The sequence below is a fragment of the Bos indicus x Bos taurus genome, chromosome 4 (assembly GCF_003369695.1).
Source record: "Bos indicus x Bos taurus breed Angus x Brahman F1 hybrid chromosome 4, Bos_hybrid_MaternalHap_v2.0, whole genome shotgun sequence".
In the NCBI taxonomy this organism is placed as follows: Eukaryota; Metazoa; Chordata; class Mammalia; order Artiodactyla; family Bovidae; genus Bos; species Bos indicus x Bos taurus.
This window is the reverse complement of record NC_040079.1, coordinates 100,035,934-100,060,544: the sequence shown is the minus strand read 5'-3', so window position 1 is coordinate 100,060,544 and position 24,611 is coordinate 100,035,934. Positions and strand designations below refer to the sequence as shown.

Genomic DNA, 24,611 nt, shown 5'->3' with positions numbered 1-24,611 from the left:
ACATTGATTTATAACAGTTTTCTTGCACTCTCATGTTTATGGATGAGAGTTCACACTTACATACGGGTTTAAAGTATTTTTCTCTTTTATCCTTGGGCTTTGCTTTTTGGATTGTTTCTTTTATTTCTGGTTGCTACTATAAGAGATAATGTGAGATAAAAGCTGTTACTGACAGCTAAAGACTATTATTTTTAGGGCATCCTATATTATTACAGATAAATTATTACAGATAAAAGATAAAATGATGATCTGTTTAATGCTAAAATACTAAATATAGGAACAAGATTACATCAGGGCTATGGAAATTATAATATTAGAATTTTTTAAAAGTTTCTATCAGCTCATTGCTTTCATATTTGTTATGGAAAATATTTATTGTGGTAATGTTTGTTTGGTGTCTACTATAAAATGAAAGTACTTTGAAAATTAAAATATCAGTGCACAGCACACATTTAATTAAAACTATAACAGGTACATATAATATTTTTCCTTTGTTAAACATTCACTGTCCCTTTCTTTTTTTTTTTATTTTTTTTCACTGTCCCTTTCATGATAATCTGCACTAGGTGTTTTGAGGCATTTGAAATATTTCTGTAGAATCTGAATGCCAAAGAAATGAAAGGATTATTACGGTTGACAAACTCAGATCAACTCTCTCAATGCCCAAACTACAAAGAAAAGTTACTAGAAAATGGTACTTTATTAGGGGTAACATGTAAGACCCAAAATACATATCACACCACATTCACTTCTGTGTTGATTTTGCACATTAATGAATGGAACTATATTGTCTGCATGTTGTCACCCTGGTTATTTAACTTATATGCAGAGTACATCATGAGAAATGCTGGGCTGGATGAGGCACAGGCTGGAATCAAGATTGCCAGCAGAAATATCAATAACCTCAGATATGCAGATGATACCACCCTTATGACAAAAATGAAGAACTAAAGAGCCTCTTGATGAAAGTGAAAGAGGAGAGTGAAAAAGTTGGTTTAAAACGCAACATTCAAAGAACTAAGATCTTGGCATCTAGCCCCATCACTTCATGGCAAATAGATGGGGAAACAGTGGAATCAGTGACAAACTTTATTTTTGGGGGCTCCAAAATCACTGCAGATGGTGATTGCAGCCATGAAATTAAAAGACGCTTGCTCCTTGAAAGAAAAGTTATGACCAACCTAGACAGCATATTAAAAAGCAGAGACATTACTTTGTCAACAAAGGTCCATCTAGTCAAAGGTATGGTTTATCCAGTAGTTATGTATGGATGTGAGAGTTGGACTATAAAGAAAGCTGAGTGCCTAAAAATTGATACTTTTGAATTGTGGTGCTGGAGAAGACTCTTGAGAGTCCCTTGGACAACAAGGAAATCCCAAACCAGTCCATCCTAAAGGACATCAGCCTGAATATTCATTGGAAGGACAGATGCTGAAGCTGAAACTCCAATACTTTGGCTACCTGATCCGAACTGACTCCTTGGAAAAGATCCTGATGCTGAGAAAGACTGAAGGCAGAAGGAGAAGGGGGCGACAGAGGATAAGATGGTTGTATGGCATCACCGACTCAATGGACATGAGTTTAAGTAAACTCTGGGCGTTGGTGATAGACAGGGAGGCCCTGTGTGCTGCAGTCCATGGGGTTGCAAAGAGTCCGACAAGACTGAGCGACTGAACTGAACTGAACTGAATGGAAGTTTCAGACAGCTCAATGCATTGTACAAACACTACTCAGAAACAGAATCATAAGTAAAAGCTGAGCTTTCTGATCCCTCTAAGAACGTGGCTAATTTGACTTTTGCTTTTAGAAAATGATTACCAAATGAGAGTTACAGGCATTAGAAAATGAAAGTAACAGCAGTAATCGCATCACTCCATCTCTTTCTCTAAGAGTATTTTTCTTCAACATAAAAAGTAATTTTCTAATCTCTACTGAGAAAAATAAGGGAAAACTTGACATATAATGGAAAAATACACCAAGCTCCTAGATGGAGATATTATATACAGTAAAAATGTCAGTTTTGTCTAAATTCATTTAAGATTTGCATAATCCACCTTCCTACTCTGTTGGTGGGAATATAAATTGGTGCAGCCATATGGAGATCTATATGGAGGTTCCTTAAAAAACTAAAAATAGAGCTACCATATGATCTTCCAATCCCACGCCTGGGCAGGTATCCAGAGAAAACCATAATTCAAAATATACATGCACCCCAATATTCATAGCAGCACTGTTTACAATAGCCAAGACATGCACCCTAGGTATCCATAGACAGATAAATGGATAAAGAATATGTGGCTTACATACACAATGGAATATTACTCAATTACAAAAAAGAAATAAATAATGCCATTTGCAGTAACATGGATGAACCTAGAGATTATCATAGTAAGAAAGCCAGAGAATGACAAATATCAAATGATATCATTTATATGTGGAATCTAAAATATTTATACAAATGAACTTATTTACCAAACAGATTTAGACTCAGGGACATAGAAAACAAACTTATGGTTACCAAAGGGCTAAGGAAGGGAGGGATACATTAAGAGTTTGGGATTAAAATATACACATTACTATATATAGAATAGATAAACAGCAAGGACCTACTATACAGCACAGGGAACTATATTCAATATCTTATAATAAAGCATATGGAAAAGAATCTGAAAAAGAATATATATATATATATATATGTATAACTGAATCACTATGCTGTATACCTAAACTAATATAACTTTGCAAATCAACTATATTTCAATTAAAAAATTTAAAAACTATACCTCAATTAAAAAAAAATGCCGATTTAGATTCAGAAGGTCTGGACTGGGACTCAAGATACTGCCTTTCTAACAAGATCCTGGGAGATGCTGTGCCGCTGGTATAAGGGCCAACCTTCTGAGCAGAAGGAGGAGATGAGCTTGACTCTAGAGCAGAGGAAGGTGAACTGAAGAGTCAGTTCCAACCCTGTATTCAGATACTCCTCTGACCATGTCTTTATCTAGCCACACACTGCTTATAAACAAACTGCTGTATTCTTTAAAAATTTTAAAGGGATTAATAATAACAATGCTTTAAAATATATACACATAATATATAAAGAGAGGTTTTCCTTTGTAAATTATGTGTATCCGCCAAATAAACATACTCTTAAGTCATGTGGACATTTACTATTCTCTGTCTTTCTACATAATGATTCTTCTGTCATTTCACTGATCTATCTTCTTTCTTGATCCTGTGTCTGTATATCCACAACCCCTGAAAAAAATAACAAAAATAGGAAGCAGCTCCCTGAAAGACGCAATTTGCCAAAAGTCACATAAGAAGAAATAGACAATCTGATTAGGCCTATATCTATTACAGAAATGAATTAATATTTAATAACCTTTAAAAACAGAAAGTGTAAGGTCCTGATGGGTACCCCAGGGAATTCTATCAAACCCCTTAAATTCTATCAATTTAAGGAAGAAATTATACCAATTCTTTGTGATCTCTTACAGAAGGTAGAAGCAGAGAGAATGCTTTCTAACTTCCTAAACATGTGGTCAATATTACCCTAGTAACAAAGCCAGGCAAAAACATTACAAGAAAAGAAAAATACAGACCAATATCTTTCAGGAATACAGATGCAAAAATTCTCAGCAAAATAATAATAAACCAAATCCAACAATGTATAAAAGGAAGTATGCATTATGACCAAGTGGGATTTATCCCAGATAGATCTGGTTTAACATTCAAAAATCAATTAATGAACTCTATCCCATCACCACACTAAGAAATAAAAATCACAGGAGTATTTCAACATATATAGGAAAGTTATTTGACAAAATCAACCAACCATTTCTGATAAAAAAGAAAAAGCAATTTGTATATTCCCATTCAAAAAAAAATTACAAAAAAAGTGAATTTATAACTTTGAAAAATGACTCAGCAGTGAATAATTGAAAGTTTAGAAAAGAATGACAGGGAGATCAATAGACTGGAATATATTGTATAGCCCTCCATCACAGTAATTATTAAAACTAATATGCTTCCTGACAAAAAGACATTCTTTTTATTCTGTTTCTTGCAGTTCCTTTTAGATCTTCTTTATTGCATACTTTATTCTTACTCCCTTTAGTATAGGCTGTAGACAATTTTTTTCTTTAAGAATCCACATTTTGGGTTTTATTCCTCAGAGTAGCTTACTAGAGGTTGTATAGATGAACACTGTTCTTGTTGTTTCGTTACAAAGTGGTGTCTGACTCTTTGTGACTCTATAGACCAGGCTCCTGCTTGGCAGGCAGATTCTTTACCACTGAGGCATCTGGGAAGGCCACAAATGAACATACTTGAAGATTATAATATATACTGTTTACATTAAAGATCAGAATAATTTATGACTCTTCCCCTTTTGTGTAAGAGCTTCTACTTCATGGTATGGGTGCTCTTTTTATTGACTGTGCTATTGTTTCACTGATTTTCACTTTTGTTGCTGTTGCAGTATTGTCATATGTTTGGTAACTCCCTGTATTTTTTTAAATATTAACTGGATCCTGGTTCTGTGATGGCACTCAGAATCTAGCTCCAAGAAGGGCGGAAAGTCAGTGTAGTGGAGAACTTCAGAGGGCACATTCCAAATGAAGGTATCCTACATTCTAGATGAACGACAGTCTTCCTGCACAACTGCCCAGAATGGCATGAAGCTCCGAAGGTTTGTGCCATGTGATCCATTCCTGATACAACAGGGCTCATGACCTGCTTGACTGGTTCAGCTCGAGCAGGTTTAAGGCTTGTACCATTTTACAGAAAGCACAAACCCCACTCATTTAGAGTAATACTTTCGAGTGTTTCAGTGAAACTGAAATTGAAACTAAGTTGCTTCAGATGAGCAATCTTTTTATGGATGTAGAAACTTTAAAAGACAAATAAATATTTTATATAAGTACAGTGGTGATTTGGTTGTAAAAACATTTTCAATCTTTGTACGTCATATGTGCCTAGCCAGGCAGAAGCGCAGCACACATCTGAGCTTTCCTAGGTACTCTGAATGGCCCCAGAGCTCTATTTTCCTCCTCTTATGCATGTGGGCAGTCAAATTAGAATAATATGGACCATTACGCTTCAGTTGAATTACTGCCATTCTTCTATGAGAAACAGTGAAGTTGTTAAGAAATCAAGATATACTTAGTTCAGAAGGTATGGTTAATTTGTATCCCCAAACCCACATGAAGTACAATTTCATAAAAGAAAAGTTCAATTCCCTTGTTCTGTTCTTCACTCATGTTAATTTAAATATCTCATCAAAAAGTAGTTCTTTATTTTTGCAATGTAGTTATCATTAGGAACAATAGAGATTAATAATTAATATGTAAAATAAAGTGATCATTCAAATGTTTATTAAAGCTAGTAGCTTAGACATTTTAAGACATGTGTATATAATATATTCATCATTTATATGTATATGTATTACATATGTGTGTATGTGTATATATGTACGTGTGTGTGTGTGCATTATGTCTTTGTGCCTTAAGACTCTGCCATAAATTTCATTTGTAATATACTAAGATATCAACTATAGGTTTCACTGTCATAATAAAATGTTTAGATTTGGCACCCTAAAAAAAAAAAAGAAAGAAAAGAAAAGTTCAACAAATATATTTTTCCTCTGAATTTGACTAAATAATTATGGTATCTTTAAAAAGAAACAGTAGGGAACCAGTCTTGCTTTTATTAATTTTACAAAGAGATAAACACTTCCTTTTTTCTGGGGATGAAAGGCACATTCTTCATACATATTATCATGTTTTTCACATTTAATACTAACCTTTTTATTGACCAAAGTTACATTTTAAGCCTTCAGTAAATCCGCTTTGAAATGCTTTTATCAAATTATGAGAAGAGGATTTGACTTTGTGAACAAAGGTAAAGGATTCTTTTATGACTCAAATGCAACTCTGGTGTGGTGTTTTCCCCTGACTGTAATCAATCAACCATCCCTGAGTACAGTCCATCTAAACAGCATTAAGTTATTATTTAATTTAACTCCACCCTGCTAAGAAACTGCATTATTAATGAATGCATTAAAGTACCCTAAAATACATAATATAATATTCTTCATACTAAATTGAAAATAGAAGAAAATAAAATTTTAAATTAAACACATAAGAACAATCAACATTTTAATCACAATTTAATCATTGTCACAATCTAAATGATTAGATCAATTCCAGGAATACAAAACTTAAACAACCCTACTACTTCTGAGTAAAGGAATTAATACAATTACTACAACTTTTTTCCAAGTATTCCTAGCATATTAAAACACGATATTTAAAAATTACAACTCTCATCGATATTATAATAACCTATCAATATTTTATACTTTTATGTAGAGGTCAGAAGTATGTATATGTAACATTTGGATATGATCTTCTCCAGTAATTATGAAAGACATCCTTATAGCTACATTATCAGAGGCTCTTTAAAATAACTAAAAAATAAAGTGTTCAGTATAACTTCTTTCTTTATTTACTTGCTATATCATACTAATTTGGAATATTCCATTAGCATTATGACAACCTATAAAAATCTTTCAGGATTGATGAAATATATAAAATAAAAATTCTAAAACATATGGACTCCCTCACTTTCTAAATTTAACATGTGAGGGGAACAAGAGCAATGGCAATACTGATGAAACCCAAATCCCACTACAATAAAATCCTCAGGATTATTCCTAGGTCAAATTTGGTTTTAAAGACAAATATACTTCGTTTAGTTTAAAGAAGAATAAGAGCATCTGTTTCAACCTCCTTTCCTCCCTGCTGTAGTTGGAGTTCTATTTCTACATTATCTGATTATACCACCTCCATAGCAGAATACTTTAAAAATTTTTTATTTTAGAATATTTTTATACAGTTTTAAAGGTTCCTTCCCATTTATTTATAGTTAATATAAAATACTAACTATACTTCCGGTGTTGGACAACACATCCTTGAACCTGCCCTATGCTCAATAGCAGTTACCTCCCATTCCTCCATCCCTATGTTGCTCCTTCCACCCCCTTCCCACAGGTAACTACTACTTTGTTTTCTGTATCTGTGAGTCTGTTTTTTTTTTTTTTTTGGTATATTCATTAGTTCACTGTACTTGTTATATTCCACATATAAGTGATATCATATAGCATCTGTCTTTCTCTGACATTTCACTTAGTATAATGTCCTCCAAGTTCAAACATTTTGCAAATGGCAAAATTTTTTTCATTTTTATGGCTGACTAGTATTCCACTGTGGGTGTGTTTGCCTGTGTATATACCACAGTTTCTTTATCCATTCAATAGATGATGGACAATTAGTTTGCTTCCATATCTTGGCAATTGTAAATAATGCTCCTATGAACACTGGGATGCATATATCTTTTTGAAACAGTGTTTTTTCCAGACATATACCCAGGAGTGGGGTTGCTAGTTTATATGGTAGCTCTATCTTTAGTTTTTTGAGGAACTTCCATACACTTTTCAACAGTGGCTGAAACAATTTACCATCCCACCAACAGTGTACAAGGGTCCTCTTCTCTCTACATCCTTGCCAACAATTTCAGCCTGCTTTTTAGCTGTGGAAAAAGTGTAGCCAAAGAGTAAGTTTAATCAGAGGAAGTGAGAACATGAAGAAACAAAGGAAAATAGCTAAAGGAAACCAAATAATAATGGGTTAGTCATTAAGCAGAGCCAAAGACCTTTAGTTCCTTCTCAAGGTCTATTGGTAATATTCTGAACCATATTCTGTGAGCTGTCTGGTAGATATCGAAACCCTAGTAGGTAGAAGAAGTTAACTACATGATGACCAGACTGTAGCCATGATATAGCAGCCCCAATTCTGAGGACTGGTCTCAAGAAATGGAAACAACCACCTCTGGACCTAAAGATTTAAACAACCAAGATGATGCTGGTCAGACCACTGAGGACCAATTTCAAGATGACTGTCAGAGCTGACTGTGCTGTTTCTGCATGTAGCCACCCTCCTTCAGACTATAAAAGCTACTGCCCACTGACTCTCAGGGGGGGAGGTGGCCTTTGGACAGGTGTACCCTCGGCCCCCGTCGCCAACATCCAAAATAAAGCAAACTTTCCTTTCCACCAGCCTGGCCTCTTTAATGGCTTCTGAGCAATAAGCAGTCAGATCTGGGTTACATGCTATCAGGTTGGTACAAAAGTAATTGCAGTTTTGAACTGTGAATTTTAAATCATTGTAACTAGGCTCAAACACATATTTATTCATCAAAATCTGAACCATTACAATCAATACATTTTTGCCAACAGGAAATAAGTGAGTTTATTCCTGTAGCATAAAAATCCAGGTTACAGGATTCCACGAACTCTTGGAAAGCATCTCCTGCCTTCTGATGGTTGTGGAAGCATTTTCCCTGTAAAAAGTTGTCAAGATGCTTGAAGAAGTGGTAGTGAGAAGTCAGGTGAATATGGCAGATGAGGCAAAAATTCATAGCCAAATCTGTTCAACTTTTGAAGCATTCACTGGTTGTGCAATGTGTAGTTTTTCACTGTCATGGAGAAAAACTGGGCCCTTCCTGATGACCAAAAATGTTGACTGCAGGTGCTGCAGTTTTGACTGCATCTCACTGATTTGCTGAGCATACTTCTCAGATGTAATGGTTTCACAGGGGTTCAGAAAACTATAGTGGATCAGACTGGCAGACCACCAAACAGTGACCGTGACTTTCTCTGGTGCAATTCTGGCTTTGGAAAGTGCTTTAGAGCTTCTTCTTGGTCCAACCACTGAGCTGGTCATCGCTCATTGTCATATAAAATTGACTTTCCCTCGCACATCAGAACCTGAATGAGAAATGGTTTGCTACTGCTCAGTATGAGAGAAGATGACACTTCAAAACAATGATTTCTTTTTATTTTCTTATTTTTTAACTTTACAATATTGTATTGGTTTTGCCATATATCAACATGAATCTGCCACAGGTATGGGGCACCCACTTGTGGAGCTTCTTCACCTTTCCATCTTGCTTCAAATGTCGAATGACCATAGAATGACTGACATTGAGTTCTTCGGCAACTTATCATGTGGTTTTAAGAGGATCAGCTTTGATGATTGCTTTCAGTTAGTCACTGTGGACTTCTGATGGTTGGCCACTACTTTCCTCATCTTCAAGGCTCTGGTCTCCTTTGCAAAACTTCCTGAACCACACTGCACTGGATGTTCATTAGCAGTTCCTGGGCCAAATGCATCGTTGATCTTGTGAGTTGTCTCTGCTGCTTTAAAACCCATTTTGAACTCAAATAAAAAAACACTCAAATTGGCTTTTTTGTCTAACATCATTTCTATAGTCTAAAATAGAAAATAAACAGCAAGTAATAACTCTTTAGCAAAAAACATAAAATAAGAAGTGTGCATTAAAATGATGTATAACATAACCACATTTACTTAAGAATGTATTCCAATATCAAATGGCAAAGCTCAACAATGCAAAAACGCCATGACTTTTGTACCAACCTAATACAAAATGCCTGAAATATATCATTAAATGCATGCTGTGGAATGGATGATTGAGTGAGTCTAAGTAGCAGACTCTTAGTGATCTAACCAATGTTCAAACCAATTCTAAATGTTGATGTGATCAGAACTTCTCTGCAGGGTTCTAGCTCTCTCATGGCACATGGCCATTTTCTGTGTTGTGCAGCCTAGAAAAGCCCAAACTAAATACTCAGAAGGGTCACTGTATACTTTTCTTATTTAAAACTTCTGATATAGCTCTGAATCAAAGCTAACGTTTTGGAATCTTAATATGAAAAATATTAGGAAGAAATTCTGTGACATCATGTCATTTCTGTGATCTCTACAATGATGTCCAGCAATGGAATGGTTCAATGACAAAAGAGTAGAAAAGGACAGGAAGGATAAAAAGCATCTTGTAACAATAGTGGGAAAGAAAAAACAGATGCCTTGAGGCACTTTAGACACTACTCCATTTCTGTTGGCCTACTTCTGCTTTGGTAAGGACAACGAATGTTTTCTTAATCTAACATCAAATGCTTTAAAGGTATAAAACAAGTCCTTCTTCTTCCATCAAATTGTCACCTTGCATTTCTTCTACTGAGAAATCTTCTAGCAAAATTAGTTGATTCAAAAAAGCCACATCTGACCCTTCTTTAAATAATCAAAAGGTTTTGAAAATGTTTCATAGACATATTCTTAAGAAAAACAGAGATTGAGTAATTGCTTAGAGGCGATTATTGAATACACATGGGAGTATGAGCCCAGACAGTCACTCATTCAAAGTGGGAACTAACTTTCTAGTCTCTTTTTGTATCAGTTAGATCCATTCTGGGACAGAAATAAGAAAACACTTTACTGATTTAAATAATGACTTCAGGTCAGGATATATTCAATGGCTCAAATGGTACCAACAAATACCTCTGTCTCGGTCTTTTATATTATGAACATCATGTAGAGACTAGGTAGTTACAGTGTCTTTTTGGTTATTTCCACATAAGTTCTTGGGTGTATTCTCTCCTTCTAGCCCAAAACTGGGTCATATGCTTATCCTTAAAGCAATCACTATGGGCAGGTAGATGGAATACAGCTTTGGCAAGTACAATCCCGGCAAGCTTTGTGAATAGGTTTGGGGGATGGATAAATTCCTCAAAGAAAAGTCAGAGGTATAGTCGATGAGAGAGGGAATGAATGAATGTTGAGTAGGCAAGTAACATATGATAAACAGGTATCTAAAAATTTCGTATCAATTTACAAATTCTTTTAATTAAGGATTTAAGACTTTAAGATATAAGATCAAAGATTAAAATTTTTTAATAGTTAATTTACTTAAATTCTTTATCCCCTTTTAGCTTACTTGTAAAACTCAAAACCAAGAAAATGCCCTGTATTAATCTTACAGCTTATCATATCTCATTCCCCATTTCAATACCAGGTGCTACTGAAATAAGAAATCTTAGATTGAGGATCACAGCTAAGCAGCATCTACTCTTACCTCCTAATATGGATTTTTGAGGAGTATTGTGGGAGACTAGTAGTCTTAAGAGTTCAAAGATTACTACAGATTTAGTTTCTCAGATATTTAATTGCCATTCCACAAAAACTCCCTGATCTAAGTCAAGTGAAGTCCAATTTCTGACAATAGCCACTAACATTATCTTGCCAAGGAAAGAAAGAAAACAAAAATTTTCTGTGCATGCCAGAGTACAATCTTTACATCATATGAATAAAAAATGTACTCATAATCTAATTTTAAACTAATAGCAAAATGTTATGAGAACTAATTTTCAAAATTTGGTTAAATTCAAATCAGTTGATTCAAATGATCTTAGTTCTCTTCATTTAATAAATGAAGACTTTATTAGCTCAATACTAATTTGAATCAATAGGATGTGTTCAGTGGAAAAAAAGAAATGTCAATTCAGAGATCTACTTCCTTGTGTAACAGAGAAAGGATTTTCTATGATGGAATGTTACTATTATGTACTTATTATTTTCTGATAGCTAATAGAATAGAAAAGCAGGCATTCATTTTTTAAGGATATATGTATATACACATGGTTTTGAATATATATAAAAATATACACATAATAGTTATTTTATGACAGTGTTATAAAAAATAAATGATAGGCTGTAAATAATTTGATCAATATGGGTAATTAATAAAATTATTATCTTTAGCCAAACAAACAAAAAAGAATGGCTTTTGTGCTTAGTTCCCTTTTTCACTATATTTTGAATTGACATCAGATGAATGAAAGTAACAACAAATATTTAAACAGTATTTGCTATGTGTAAGGCACAATTCTTACCACTTAACATATTTTAACTCATTTACACTCCACGACAATATTATGAGTAGGTAACGGCACTATCCTTATTTCATAGATGAGGAAACTTAGTCACAGAGGATTTAAGAAACTTGCCAAAGAAAATGGTAAAGTTAGCATCTGAGCCCATACTTAGTGCTTCAATGACTGGGTTGCAGAAAACTGAATCTCAGCAAAAATCAGATTAATGAAAAAATGCTGTGAGACAAATCCTTCAGATTGTAGGTTTTTATAAACATTGTTTACTTTTTTCCTTTTTATGCAAATAGAGTGGCTGTTTTCTGGTGTTACTGGCACGTGAGAGTACAGAATTGGAAGGCACATTGAGATGCTAATAGAGTGTGCAATTTGCTGTCCTGTCTAATCTGACCTCTAGTAGGCAAAGTTTGAATTTGCAGCCAGATCAGTAACAAAAGTTTACTTAAGGAGAAATTGAGAGTCATTTCCTGAAAAGATGAAAGGTTCAGGAATAAAAGAAAGAAATTAGTGATGAATCTTATCGACAACCTGTTATGTGGAGCACAGTGCTAGGAAATAAGCACACTAAAATAAATCAGACGTGATCCCTACCCCCAGAGTGACAAGCAGTATAGAGGGGATTATGGGTAAACTGGAAATAACCAAATTCTCTAAAATGTACCATGATGCAAAAAACAGAAGGACAGAAAGATGAGTGATAAAAAGGGCAGATGAGATCAGGGAAGACATACTGTGATTCCTAAATAGCTCCGAACACTATGCAGGAGGCAACAGAAAGCCATCAAGAGATTTTTAAGTAGCTAAATCACACAATCAAGAGAGGATGTCTGGCGATCCCTGTGATCCCCAAATAAGGAGAATCTGCTCACAGGACCCCACCGTCTCTATTAACTGCCTCAGTGATTCCCAATCAGTCTGTCTCCTTTAAACTAGCACCACCCTTTCCATTGTTGCCACCCTTATCTAAGCCTCACCACTCTCTCTCACCTGAATTACTGCCATAGCCTCTTCACTGCTTCTTATTCATGCTTCCGAAGTTCATTCTCAACAAAGCAACAAGAATGATTCTTTAAAAACAAAAGTCAAAGTTCCAGTTACTTGTCTACTCAAACCTGCCAACAGATTTTGTCTTAGAGTGAAGATCAAAGCCTCTGTTTTGTCTTCCTATTCCATAATCTCTCTCAGCTCATCCCTCATTATTCAGCCCCTAAAATGCTCTACTCCAACCACACTGGCCACTGTGTTGTGCCTCAGATTCAAAGCAGTTCCCACCTCTAGGTCTTGCATTTGATGTTCCTTTTTAGCAGTTTTCTTAAGAGAACAAACTGGTCATAGAAAACACCCTCTTCCAATAACACAAGAGAAGGCTGTACATATGGACATCACCAGATGGTCAAAATCAAAATGATTATATTTTTTGCAGCCAAAGATGAAGTTCTACACTGTCAGCAAAAACAAGACCAGGAGCTAAGTATGGTTCTCATCATGAGCTCCTTGTTGAAAAACTCAGGTTTAAATTGAAGCAAGTAGGGGAAACCACTTGGCCCTTCAGGTATGACCTAAATCAAATCCCTTATGATTATACAGTGGAAGTGAGAAATAGATTCAAGATATTAGATCCGATAAAGAGAGTGCCTGAAGAACTATGGATGGGGGTTTATAACACTGTACAGGAGGTGGTGACCAAAGCTATCCCCCCAAAAAAGAAATGCCACAAGGCAGAATGGTTGTCTGAGGAGGACTTGCAAATATCTGAGAAAAGAAGAGAAGTGAAAAGCAAAGGAGAAAAGGAACAATATACCCATCTGAAAGAAGAGTTCCAAAGAATAGCAAGGAAAGAAAAGAAAGCCTTAAGTGAATAATGCAGAGAAAGAGAGGAAAACAACAGAATGGGAAAGACTAGAGACCTCTTCCGGAGAAGGCAATGGCACCCCACTCCAGTACTCTTGCCTGGAAAATCCCATGGATGGAGGAGCCTGGTGGGCTGCAGTCCATGGGGTTGCGAAGAGTTGGACACGACTGTGTGACTTCACTTTCACTTTTCACTTTCATGCATTGGAGAAGGAAATGGCAACCCACTCCAGTGTTCTTGCCTGGAGAATCCCAGGGATGGGGGAGCCTGATGGGCTGCCGTCTCTGGGGTCACACAGAGTCGGACACAACTGAAGTGACATAGCAGCAGCAGAGATCTCTTCAAGAAAATTTGAGATACCAAGGGAACATTTCATGCAAAGATGTATATAATAAAGGACAGAAATGGTATGGACCTAACAGAAGCAGAAGAGATTAAGAAGAGGTGGCAAGAATAACAGAAGAATTGTACAGAAAATGTCATAATGACCCAGATAACCATGATGGTGTGATCACTCATCTAGAGCCAGACATCCTGGAATGTGAAGTCAAGTGGGCCTTAGGAAGCATCATTATGAACAAAGCTAGTGGAGGTGATGGAATTCCAGCTGAGCTATTTGAGATCCTAAAAGATGATGCTGTGAAAGTGCTGCACGCAATATGCCAGCAAATTTGGAAAACTCAGCAGTGGCCACCGGACTGGAAAAGGTCAGTTTTCATTCCAATCCCAAAGAAAGGCAATGCCAAAGAATGCTCAAACTACCACACAATCACACTCATCTCACATGCTAGCAAGTTCACGCTTAAATGCTTCAAGCTATAGTGTTCTATAGAACACAAACTGAGAGCTTCCAGATATACAAGCTGGACTTAGAAAAGGCAGAGGAACCAGAGCTCAAATTGCCAACATCCGTTTGGATCATAGTAAAAGCAAGAAAATTCAAGGAAAACATCTGCTTCTGTTTTATTGATTATGCCAAAGCCTTTGACTGTGTGGATCACAACAAACTGGAAAATTCTTAGAGACAGGAATACCAGACCACTTTACCTGCCTCCTGAGAAAATGGTATGCAGGTCAAGAAGCAACAGTTATAATCAGACATGGAAAAATGGACTGGCTCAAAATTGGGAAAGGAATATATCAAAGCTATATCGTCATCTGCTTGTTTAACTTGTATGCAGAGTACATCAGGTGAAATGCCACACTGGATGAAGCACAAGCTGGAATCAAGATTCCAGGAGAAATATCGACCACCTCAGATATGCAGATGGTACCACCTTAAAGGCAGAAAGTGAAGAGGAACTAAAGAGCCTCTTAATGAAAGGAAGAGGAGTGAAAAAGCTGGCTTAAAACTCAACATTCAAAAAACTAAGATCATAGCATCTGATTCCATCTTTCATTACAAATAGATGGGGTCAAAAGTGGAAATAGTGACAGATGTTATTTTCTTGGGCTCTAAAATGACTGTGGATGGTGACTGCAGACATGAAATGATTTCTCCATGAAATCAAGGAGATGCTTGCTCCTTGGAAGAAAAGCTACAGCAAACCTAGACAGCATATTAAAAAGCAGAGACATCCCTTTGTTGACAAAGGTCCATCTAGTCAAAGCTATGGTTTTTCCAGTAATCATGTATGGATGTGAGTTGGAGCATAAAGAAGGCTGAGTACCAAAGAAATGTATTTCAAAATGTGGTGCTGGAGAAGACTATTGAGAGTCCCTTGGACTGCAAGGAGATCAAACCAGTCAATCCTAAAGAAAATCAATCCTGAATTTTCAGTGGAAGGACTGATGCTGAAGCTGAAGCTCCAATACTTTGTTCACCTGATATGAAAGCCGACTCACTGGAAAAAACCCTAATGCTGGGAACGACTGAAGGCAGGAGGAGAAGGGGGCAACAGAGGATGAGATGGCTGGATGACATCATCAACTCTATAGACATGAGTTTGAGCAAACTCCAGGAGATAGTGAAGGACAGGAAAGCCTTGCATGCTGCAGTCCAGGGTGTTTCAGAGTCAGACATGACTGAGCAATTGAAGAACAACTGCCTAGAACATTATCTGCCCAAATTCTCATGGAGTGACTTCTTTGCCTCCTTTATGTCTCCTCACAGTTTTGACTCTATCAACAGGACTGAGTAAATCTTGGTGCTATGAGTGAGAGAAGGAAACCAGGAGGAAAAAACAATTTTGGAGGGAAGATGATGAATTTCACTTTGGTATATACTAATTTGGAAATGCCAGTAGGCTTTAGCTGGAGCTGTCAGGTAGAACTCAAAAACAGAAGGTTGACGGGGAATCTTAACATTTAAGGAAGAAGCACAGAAGGAATATAGCATATTGGAAACAGAAGTAGCCTGTGGTAGACAAATTCTGACAAGTACCTCCCATCAAAAAGTATAATTGAGTCCAGTATCCCTTGAATATAGCTAGCCCAGTGTCTGGCTTTGACCCAAAGAAAGTGGTAGAAGTAACCTTATGGCTGCCCCAGAATCCAGGCATTACAAGGCCTTTCACTTGTTTTGCCCTTTTGGAACACTGCTCTGGGATCACCTTGAGACTAAGCCAGTCTAGTCCACTGGTGATGAGAACACACAGGGAGGAAAAACAAGGTTCCTTCTCTGATATTATTGAGGCCAATTTAGACACCATCCACAACAGCCCTCCAGTGCACTATACCTGACCAGTGAGCCGAGGAGGAACCAAAGAGAACCAAAGAGGCCCAGCCAACCAATAGAATTGAGGAAAAAAATTTGTTAAGTTTAAGGGTGGTTTGCTATGCAGCATACAGATCTGGTACAGAACTCAGTACCTAGAAATGGGGTCTTCTGAAACATAAACCTAAAATATTACCTCAATGGACATGAACTTGAGCAAACTCCAGGAGTTGGGGGAGGACAGAGGAGTCTGTTATTAACAGCATCAGATACTGTAGGGGTCGCAAAGAGTCAGATACAACTTAGCGACTGAACAATAACAACAACAACAACAACAAAAACAGGTAGCGTGGCCAAAATGTAGTAAAGGCTGAAAAGTGGGTGAGAAGATTGTTAACAGAGGATGGAGTCAGAGTCTCACATTACATATTTTGGAAAAATTGGCAGAACTGTTGCTTATAGAAACTTGCAAGATAGAAAATATTAAATGAAACTATGAATCCAGATGTTTCCGGGAAAGATGTTAAATAATGTCAATTTAACTTCTTTCCACTGAGAATCATATGCTATAGAGAGAGAAATAAACTACAAAAAGAATAACTCAATGTGCAGTTGGAATTATGATGATGCCATGATGTGCTGAAATAGAAAATAAAATAGTTTCTTTCTTCTAGTTAGAAGAAGAGAGAAAGATTTTCAGAGTCATAAATGGCCTAAGATAAAAATCAATTCAAGGATGCAGCTAAAAGTTCTTTGATAAGACCTCAGAAAAATTTAGTGGTATTTAGAAGACTCTCTGTCTTTTAAAGAGAAGGCAATGGCAACTCACTCCAGTACTCTTCCCTGGAAAATCCCATGGACAGAGGAGCCTGGTAGGCTGCAGACCATGGGGTCGAGAAGAGTCGGGCACGACTGAGTGACTTCACTTTCACTTTTCACTTTCATGCATTAGAGGAGGAAATGGCAACCCACTCCAGTGTTCTTGCCTTGAGAATCCCAGGGACGGGGGAGCCTGGTGGGCTGCAGTCCATGGGGCCGCACAGAGTCGGACATGACTGAAGCGACTTAGCAGCAGCTGTCTTTTAAAGGGCCTCTAAAATTCTTAAAGGCAGTTTCCACAGCAGCCTCATATATGGCCCAAAATAAAGAGAGGTTTTTTCCAAAAACAAATTATCCACATTATGGATATGGTTTTGGTACCAGAGAGTGACCTCCAATGAGATTCTTAGAAACTCACGTTTTTTTTTTTTTTAAATATATGACATCCTTTATGTATGAAATCTAAAAAGAAATGATACAAGTAATCTTATTTACAAAACATAAACAGACTCAGGGCTGTATTGATAAAAACACTGTCACCTTGGTCTTCGAGAAATTGAAAAATTTCAAAATGAATAAAAGAATTCCAGGCTCTCTGGTTTACATGAGGAGGAGGCAGACTAAGGAAGTTCCTCAGCTATAAACGTGCATTTCTTACAGAAAAGGCGAGACATCTTATGGAAAATCCAGAAGTTCAGAAGTGAAGAACAAAGAGCCAAGGAGTAAAATGGACTAGGGAACCACTCTCAAGTAACAAAAACTGGCTTAGATCAAGGAATTTTCCCTCCCCTGATATAGTGGAGACAGGCTGGGTTTCAGAACTGGTGTAGACCACGGACTGCCGAACGCTTCCTATTTTTCTCGTCTTTGAGTCTATTCTGATTTTCTGCTCCCTGTTACATCATTGTATGTTGTATGTGCGGAGAAGGTATCTTGTCTTTTTCGTTCAAATTCCTCTGACTTGAGAGTAGCCACACCTAGAAACCATAAATTTCAATTTCAATCTGAAATCAGGTTCTTTGCGACAAGTAACATAAAATAAGGATTATATGAAGTCATTATCTTAAGGAAAACCATTTTTCACAAATCACTCTGTGGAAAGTATGCACTAGTGTAGAGTAAGACCTTGAAGAAATGTGTATGTCAGGGGAGGGAAGAAAGGGTTTCATTTTGGGGGGAAATTATCTGAATGATTAAACTTTTTATTATATCTACAAATTGAAATATCTTTCAATATGAGGGTTATGTTTTCCATGTTTTGACATCTTAAATAATTCATTCAGATAAACTGAGAGATTCTGTAGGACTGAGTACTTTCTAAATTCACAGAAAAAAGAAAGGAATAATGATATTCAAGTTAGAGACAAAAGCTCTTCAACATTTACAATTTTTAAAAATAAACACTCTAATCCTATCATAGGAAATAATTTTGTGTTTGTGGAGGGGGTATTATGTGGAAGATACAAAGCACAATTCTGTTTAAGATGTCAAGTTCTGTAATTTTAATCTGATCAGATGAGACTGTCATTTTATTTTTACAATGCTAGAGACCTGGGTTTGATCCCTGGGTTGGGAAGATCCCCTGGAGAAGGGAATGGCTACTCACTCCAGTATTCTGGCCTGTAGAATTCCATGGACTGTATAGTCCATGGGGTCACAAAGAGTTGGACATGACTGAGGGACCTTCACTTCACTTCAATAAGAAGGTTATAAATTTATTTTTATATTTTAAGGTCTATTTTTTATCCTAAAAAAAAGTCTATAATTAAAAAATAGCACTAAATGACTTTGAAATGCATAGGAAAGAATTTGACAAATTGCCTTCAGGGGAAAAATAGCTCATTTAAAAATAAGAGCTCAAAGCATATGTGTAAAAAAGAATACAAATAAAAAAGTGTGTGTGTGAGTGCTTGGTCACTCAGTCATGTCCGACTTTGGTGACCCCATGGAATGCAGCCCGCCAGACTTCTTTGTCCATGGGATTTCCCAGGCAAGAATACTGAAATGGGTTGCCATTTTCCTTCTCCAGGGAATCTTCCCCACCTAGGTACCAAATAGACATCTCCTGTGTCTCCTGCATTGCAGGCAGATTCTTTAAACCCTGAGCCACCCAGGAAGCTAAAAAAAGAGTCCCTGCACCTGAACCGTTGTCCCTGAGATACCTCATCTACATTTGAACTAGATGCAGATCATGAGATAGTAAACTTTAAGCCTGATGACGTAACTGCCTGAGAATTTTGATAGTCTCAGGTGAAAAGGGGGCGTACCTTGCATTTTAGAGGAATGAAAACAACTGTGACCAGATGGTGGACGGTGGTAAATTAAATCCTTTGCCACAATTCTTTGTAATGTCTCTCATCAAGTGGTAGAGCTTGTTTCTCTCTTCATTAAATCTGAGTTGTCTTTGGGACTTCTTTTGACCAAAAGAATGTGGCAGAAGTAACATCGGACAAGCTCGAGAGTCTTGTCAGCTTCTGTTTCCGTCCTTTTAAAGCAGTGCCCTATGTCCACCATGTAAGGAAGCTGTTAGCCCAAGTGAGAATGAGAGCCCCTGTCAAGAAGCACCAACACACCTCAGCGGGCAGTTCACATCAGCTGGAAAATATGTGAGGGGCTCCACCTTGCATCTGGCTCCAGGCACAGCCAAACCTCTGCAAGTGAGCACAGTCAAACCCGAACAGGAACTCGGCAGAATCACGAGAAATCCTAATCAGTTTTGTTTCAGCCATTGAGTTTCGAGGTGGTTTACTGCCCGGCAACAGTTACATGACACCTGACCTGAGAGGTAGGAAAGAAATCAGAGGGATGGAGACTCAACGAAATCAGGGGAAACAGAGTCAGCTAGAGGAGATTATGAGATAAACAAAGTCACAGAGGCACATAAGAGAGAGAGACAGTGTAAGGGATGAGAATCTGTTAGGTTTAATCTGTTAGGAGAATCTGTTAGGTTTAACAGTCAAACTCCAGTTTAAATGATTGAAGGATGTGTCTTCTATCATACTGGCTTTTACTGCCCCAGCTATGAGAAAACTGGCTGCCCTGGGTTATGTTAAGGCACTTGACCACTTAGGATAAAGTGAAAAGCTATTTTCTTTCTCTTGCATTTGCCATTTCAAGTGGTAAATAACACTCAGTGAGAGATTTATATCATCCAGTTAAGTGGTTAGCAAACTACTGTTCACTTAACTTTCATTCGAGGTTTCTGCTATAACTATCCTACTTTAAAGAAGAAACTTCCTTATAAAACTCTGCTCTTCGCTAAGATACTGCTAGGCAATGGAACACTGGCTCAATCCTGATGACTTCCTTACAAATAAAAAAGTATTTTTTATTTATATCATATCAAAACATAATATACATATCACACAGGCAGGCATGCTCAGTTGTGTCTGACTCTTGAGACCTGCCAGGCTTCTCCATGGAATTTTCCAGGCAAGAATACTGAAGTGGATTGCCATTTCTTCCTCCAGGGGTCTTCCTGACCGAGGGATACAACCAGTGTCTCCTGCATTGCGGGCAGATTCTTTACCACAGAGCCACAGGGAGATCCATACATTCCACACACACTTACATATACAAATGCACAAAGCTAGATCAGGACATCTGATGCCAGATTTTTTAAGACCAGAATAAAATTGTGATTACTACAAACCAACACTGAAGAATAGCTTGTTGTCTTAAACTTTCTAAAAAGGCTATAATGACTTTCATCTTTACAACAAATTGAATAGAGAATCTCAACCGAATTATAGGAAACAAACTCTTACCAACAGTGTTAGATGATCCTAATTGTAAAGTAAGAGAGCTTAGATTTAAGCATAATATCCAACCTAATTATATTCCAAACACATTAAATGACATAGCATTCTACAGGAAGGAAACTCCTTAGTTGATTTATTGCCTAAATTATGGAAAAACAATTCAGTTATAGGACATATTCGTGCATTTAAAAAGATCAGCTTTTCCACATAATGGCTATGTAATTTGTGTTAAGAAGTAGATTCCAGTTCCAAAGAGTGATCACGGTTTTGAAATTGTGTTCTACAGATATTTCAATTGATCTGAACTCAAAGTTTTAGGAGCAAATCATAGGTTAGCTTCCCTTCTAAACTTACACAAATTTTAACTGACGTTTTCATTACTCCTCCTTCTGTATTACGAGGTTCTTGTACATTATTGATAATAATTATGGAAAGATACAGCACAAAGGGTATTATCCTGATGGAAAAAAGCAAAAATATTTAAGAATAGGTTTTTCAATTTCAAGTTCTTGAAAAGATATGTCAACATTTTCAACTATTGAACAACCTCAATGCCTGCTACTTGGGTGTTTTAAAGTTTGTGAGCCTTCTGAAATTCCACTTTCCATTTAACTTAAAATAGAATTATTTAAATTTCACTGGAGAATTCATGAACAATTATGTCATAATAGCTGGAAGTTTCCTGGACCTACCTTCCTCCTTCCAGATAGCATCTGTGGGCCAGTGGTTGACTGGTTGGAGAGTATAAAACCCCAGCTCCTTTATTTTGAAAACTATAAGCTTTGGGATTTAGTTGACACTCCAGAGTGTCTTACCTGCTTAGACTGTGTCTGAAACTTCGGTGTTTCTTTGTGCAGAAAGGAGTTCACTTAGCAGGCCTGAGACTGCTACCCTTAGACACTCTTGATCACTCTGGCCTGTAGCTTGCATCTAGAAACTTGAATATCTGCAGGGCTCTATGTTCTCTGGGCTTCCCTGATAGCTCAGTTGGTAAAGAATCCACATTCAATGAGGGAGACCCTGGTTTAATTCCTGGGTGGGGAAGATTCCCGGGAGAAGGGATAGGCTACCCACTCCAGTAGTCTTGGGCTTCCCTTCTGGCTCAGCTGGTAAAGAATCTGCCCACAGTGCGGGAGACCTGGGTTCAATTCCTGGGTTGGGAAGATCCCCTGGAGAAGGGAAAGGCTACCCTCTCCAGTATTCTGGCCTGGAGAACTCCATGGACAGTCCATGGAGTTGCAAAGGGTTGGATACAACTGAGCGACTTTCACTTTCCATGCTCTCCAAATAATTAAAATTTTGCTCACTGTGCATAAAGCATTTTTACAAATAATTGCTGCTTAGACTGAAAGACTGCTTTCCTTGTGGGAGTCTGCAATTTTGGTATGTGCTACTTAGCAGGTCAGGCTTTCCCTAGTGGCTCAGTGATAAAGAATCCACCTGCCAATGCAGGAGACGGGGTTTGATCCCTGGTTCAGGAAGATCCAATGGGAGGAGGAAATGGCAACCCATTCCAGTATTTTTGTCTGGGAAATCACATGGACAGATGAGTCTGGTGTGCTAGACCTTGGGGTAGCAAAGAGTCGGACATAACTAAGCACAGCACACAAACGGAAGGTGACTGCATGGCTGAGTCAATACAAACTCGTGACTCCTGGGCTCAGATGAGCTTTCCTCGTAGACAACACTTCACACATGTCACAATTCACTGATGGAAAATGACGCACATCCTATGTGATTTTGTTGGGAGAGGACTCTCAGATGCTTGCGCCTGGTTTTCTTCAGACTTTGCCCCCACTTTTTTCTTTTGCTGATTTTGCTTTGTGTCCTTTTGATAAAATAAATCATGTACTAAGTTCTATAAGTTCCTCTCCTTAATTAAGGACCTGGGGGTGGTCTTGGGTACCCAAAACACACTCCCCTTTCAATATTTTGCTTCTTCATTCCCCATTTTCTTATTGGCTTTCCCTGAGAGCACATCCTTAATCAACTGTTGGCATCCCAATCCTCAACGTGGTCTATGTCTCTAGGGCAGCTCATGAATATTCTCAATCAGACCAAATATTAGTTTCAACTAGAAGCTTTGTAATCTCTATTCCTGGGATGATTTTCTCCTTACCTCTTATACTCTTTTCCAAATACCTCTATCCCCCTCCAAACTGTTGTTCTCTAATAAATATATATTTGGACAAATTAATTCAGCATTTACATGATTTGCAAATTGCATATACATTGTATGTACAGCAAGACTTAAAATAGAACAGCCTTGCCCCATTTCTCCCCATACCGAGTCCTGTTTTCCAGACACAAAAATTTTCCATACTTTTTAGGTGTTTATTCCTGATTTACTTCAGGATACCAGGTTTTACATTCCTCTTAATACTGAATACCTGGGAAAAAAAGAAGTACAACATGAACTGCTTAGGAAAGAAATAGTATTCAAGTCTCTCCTTCCTTCTACTCATATGCGGACACATATCTTGTTCCATGAGGGAGAGGAAGAAATTGGTGGTAAAAATTAAGAAAGATTAAGAAGTCATATGACAAGCCAGTGCTTGGGATATTAGAGTCATCTTCAACCATCTTTCACAGTTTGTTCTTCTGGAACTTCTGCCGATATACAGAAATGGTTCCCAAAACAGGCAGAAAAATTTACTTTAAAGACCTGCTTCAGTACTACTCTCTTAGTTGTCTTAACCTTATGTCTTCTTCAGCATTACCCAAATCCAGCCAGTTTGCTTTGGTGCTGGGAGTCTTTGGATAAAAGAGTCAGTTCCTAGGTTCCACCAAAACAATCCTGTTCTCATTTTAGTACAGGGGTTCACAAACTTCATTGTGCATGCATCAGAATTATCCAGAAATCTCCATAAAATGCAGCTTTCTGGAACTTGCCTCCATATATTGTAATTAAGTGAGTCTGTAGATAAGACAGGAATCTGGTTTTATAGCACACTTAAGGAGATTTTGATACTGGGGGATCCAAGATACCCTTTGACAAAGCAGATCTAGCATCTTACAGGGTAATTTGAAAAATACTTGCATATGATGAAAATATATGTATGTACATATATCTCATATCTATCTATAGATGACTTAAAACATCTAATGTTATTTATGTGTATGCTCAGTCGCTCAGTCATGTGTGACTCTTAGTGACCCTATGGACTATAGTCTGCCAGGTTCCTTTATCCATGGGATTTTCCAGGCAAGAACACTAGAATGGGTTGCCTTTTCCTAATCAAGGGGATCTTCCCAACTCAGGGACTGAAGTGTGTCTCTTGTGTCTCCTGCACTGGCAGGCAGATTCTTTACCACTGAGCCACCTGGAAAGCCCTAAAATTATGTGTACATTTTTTTTTATTTGTACATGAAAAATCTGTTGGCATTCTTAGAAATCCAATAGTTTTTAACCACAGTGGCATGACACAATGGTGTGCTACAATCAGGGTTCAGGTGTATGTTAAACATTTGTTGTTAATGACATTTAGAGTAAGTCAGTTACTCTTAACAAATGAATTGCAATAATTTAAGGTTATCTATATAATCATGACATTCCCACTTAGTTGAATTTTGACACACTTTACCTAATAGAAGAGGAAGGAATTGAGCTTCAATAACAGTATAATACACTTGGAGGTCATGGCTGGATACTGCTCTTACTATTGTACCATTAACGTAAGTAGCTGTGTAATCAGGGATTGTATTGATTTACTT

General features: G+C 37.3%; 1 protein-coding gene and 1 pseudogene across 2 annotated transcripts in view; both read right to left on the bottom strand.

Annotated features, from left to right (window-relative positions):
- The window catches only part of THSD7A (thrombospondin type 1 domain containing 7A), a 475,647-nt gene that overhangs the window by 144,892 nt on the left and 306,144 nt on the right, over window positions 1-24,611 (bottom strand). The window lies entirely within an intron of this gene.
- LOC113891679 lies at window positions 8,263-9,326 on the bottom strand (annotated as a pseudogene).